Source organism: Argopecten irradians, chromosome 2 (genome assembly GCF_041381155.1).
Source record: "Argopecten irradians isolate NY chromosome 2, Ai_NY, whole genome shotgun sequence".
In the NCBI taxonomy this organism is placed as follows: domain Eukaryota; kingdom Metazoa; phylum Mollusca; class Bivalvia; order Pectinida; family Pectinidae; genus Argopecten; species Argopecten irradians.
The window spans coordinates 70,772,736-70,776,754 of NC_091135.1; positions in this window are offsets into that span (position 1 = coordinate 70,772,736).

Below are 4,019 nucleotides of genomic sequence, written 5' to 3' on the forward strand. Positions count from 1 at the left end.
ATCAATATATATATTTTATGTTTTTTTTTTTTTTTATAATGGCACCATTTATTGGTCATCTCTACGCCATGACATATTATTACGATGGGCCCTATAAATACAAGGCCTTTTAGGTGTCATGTTAGTTTTGTAACTGCCAATCTAGTGACAGTATTAGTAACGTGGTAGATCCTAATATCTGTATTTTATCGTGATTTTACGTAGTTTCCGTGATCATCCTTGACAATCCTGGTTGATTCTGACCTATCCGTAAAGCAATGTAACTGTATCGTGTTGCGTCGTGACCAATCCGTACCAAACCGTATTGTTCCTTATCAAATACGTAGCTGAACCGCACTAACACGTAGTTAACCGTAACAACCCGTTGTATTCTTGACATGTACGGTTTAATACGGTAGCGATATAGGGAGTAACACGGTTCAGTACATTCCAAAACGGTTACGTAGGGACATACAACGGTTGTTTGAACCGTAGCGAAATTTTTGAACACGGATATAAAAATACTTCCAAGTGTAACTACGTAAGACAACGGCTACTATAGGGAGACCTGCGGACCATCCGTGAATGTGTGACCGGGGCTTTTAAGAAACCCATGCGAGCATACTTTTTAACGTTAACAATTAGTCACTTTTAACGCGTTAAATCTCGAAAAGTTTTAACGCGTTGAACATTTTTTTATGTTTAACGCGTTAAAAATTGTACTTTTTGTTTTAATGCGTTAAACTTTCAAAGTTGTTACAACCAATCAAAATTGACGTTATTAAATCCAGAAGAATAAGAAATGGCGGACACAAGTTTGTCTCTGAATATTAACCTTACCCCTGTATTAAATTATCTTTCGACGACTGGGGATCGGGTCGACTGGAGACGGGACCGGTGTTACCAACACATTGTTCCAGTAAATTACCGCTTTCCCGACACTGCGAGAAATGTCCATTTTCTTTTTCAGTAGGAACGCTAGCCTATGATTAGTGATGAGGTCACGAACATGGATGTCGTCAAGCACATTGATGACGTCACGCACATTTTACCTCGTCTGTGTGCTGATACAAGAATATTTCTGATTGGTCGTCACTTTTAACGCGTTACATGTTAACGTGATAAAATAATCATTGGCGTGATAAATAACTTTTAACGCGTTAAATGCTTTAACACGTCAAATGTTTGAAAGAAACATTTAACACTTTAATACAGTTTTTCGCGTTAAAAGTGTGTTTAGCGCGTTAAAAGTGTGTTTAGCGCGTTAAAAGTGTGTTTAGCGCGTTAAAAGTGTGTTTAGCGCGTTAAAATGTGTCGTTTTTGACATGAAAGGCCTTGAATTAGGTAATGGAAAGGTAAATAATCTTCGATCCCTCGGAATGTTGATATCAGAAGGCTAGAGTATATACGGTGTAAAATGATGGTGACTTAAGGCCATGTCGTGAATTGGATGTGCTAACCGCTCTGTAGGACCTCTAGAATCGTATACAGATCTCCCATTTCCACATAAAATCATACCCTATCCCTGATTTGAACTATATCAGTCGGACTGAGTCGGCAGGTGTCATTAATTAATTATAATTATACGAGAGTTTTCAGATCTTGTGTTTATTTTCCGTTTGTACTTTTTGTTTTGATATATTTGAGGTATAGATCTATATTAAGTTTTGTAAACTATATGTAAACAATGCTATACTCCTTTCAGGCATTCGTCTGTCCGCCTGATGAATTAAAGTGTTGCTCCACATCAACAACTTCAAAGAAATATGCGGAATACTTTCCGACATTCACAGAATATATCGATAGTTCTCCTGTCTTTGTTAATTACTTCCTATTCATCTTCGTCCACGTTAAACTCACTTTATAGTTCTACTAAATGACGAGCAGTAGACATATACACACTGTTATACACGGGTTCTCTAATTACACGGTTACCTAACAAATAAATCTTTCTTAGACTTGTAAACAATATTCGTTATTAAAACTGAAATTTACCATCGGTATTTCTATACCCTGTTTATTGAACTGCCTGGTTCTACATGACGTGGGTAAGGGTAGGATGTAAAACAGTATGGGTGTTTTAACAGTTATTGTTACCGGACTCTTTATTTCAATATATTTACATTTCCGTTTTCACTTTCCTATGTAACCTTACTAACCGGGCAATCGTTTACACTTGCGTAAACGCAAAGGGGCTGCTGCACAAGAACACAAACCGAAACACTGACTTCCGCCCTTATGTGAATGCGCATCCGGTTAGGCCAAAATATATGCCATGACAAAGGTTTGTATCAACATCAGTTTGAATGCAATGGAAAGCATTGTGTTAATATCAAAATATAAAAAATGAAAACATACGGAATAAATGGATTAAAAACGATAAAGTTATTTACTCCCGGAACTTGATATATTTTCCCGACAAATTGGAGCCAGCTGTTTCGCGATTCCATCAATTACTCAGCTGTTCTATCAATCGTATAGCGTTGAAAAAACGAAGGGTTTTTTTCACAGGAACACTAAATTTAAATGAAAAGGTCGGTCGAAATGTAAATATAAGGAATGTTTTTAATTTTTTGTTGTTTACTGGTGTGTAAACTGCATTTTTTGTACAGATATTTCAACATGGCGCGCTGACGCGCGTCATTTAAAATATCTGTACAAAAATGCAGTTTACACACCAGTAAACAACAAAAAATAATTAATTTTCTCTTTGTTTCTGGCTTTCTGATTGGCCTATTCATTCCACGATGAAAAAAAAATACCCGAGAATGGCGCGGAAACCCGACGTTATTGTGACGTCACAATAGAAACATTGACGTTGCTTATTGATTTGGAAAAAATAATCCCTTGGAAAAAATCAATGGAATCATACGTGTAAACGTATTTCATTTTATAAAGTAGCCTGGAAAATTAATTATAAGCATTGAAGTCACTATTTTTTAATTTCATCGAGGTATAAAATAAATTTTGTTTGCAAACTTTTGTGAGAATCCGCTACGCGGATTCACACAGTTTGCAAACAAAATTTCTTTCAGCGAAAGTCTTCCTCGCCAGAAGTTGTGATCAGTTTAAGATTGTGATTCAGGTAACAAGACAGTTGATTCATGTCTTTTCAGTCAAAACGTTTTCCCTCGGTGTTGGGACCAACCCTATAAACTGTTTCCCTCGGTGTTGGGACCGACCCTATAAATAGTTTCCCTCGGTGTTGGGACCAACCCTATAAACTGTTTCCCTCGGTGTTGGGACCAACCCTATAAACTGTTTCCCTCGGTGTTGGGACCAACCCTATAAACTGTTTCCCTCGGTGTTGGGACCAACCCTATAAACTGTTTCCCTCGGTGTTGGGACCAACCCTATAAACTGTTTCCCTCGGTGTTGGGACCAACCCTATAAACTGTTTCCCTCGGTGTTGGGACCAACCCTATAAACTGTTTCCCTCGGTGTTGGGACCAACCCTATAAACTGTTTCCCTCGGTGTTGGGACCCAACCCTATAAACTGTTTCCCTCGGTGTTGGGACCAACCCTATAAACTGTTTCCCTCGGTGTTGGGACCAACCCTATAAACTGTTTCCCTCGGTGTTGGGACCAACCCTATAAACTGTTTCCCTCGGTGTTGGGACCAACCCTATAAACTGTTTCCCTCGGTGTTGGGACCAACCCTATAAACTGTTTCCCTCGGTGTTGGGACCAACCCTATAAACTGTTTCCCTCGGTGTTGGGACCAACCCTATAAACTGTTTCCCTCGGTGTTGGGACCAACCCTATAAACTGTTTCCCTCGGTGTTGGGACCAACCCTATAAATTGTTTCCCTCGGTGTTGGGACCAACCCTATAAACTGTTTCCCTCGGTGTTGGGACCAACCCTATAAATTGTTTCCCTCGGTGTTGGGACCAACCCTATAAACTGTTTCCCTCGGTGTTGGGACCAACCCTATAAAACTGTTTCCCTCGGTGTTGGGACCAACCCTATAAACTGTTTCCCTCGGTGTTGGGACCAACCCTATAAATTGTTTCCCTCGGTGTTGGGACCAACCCTATA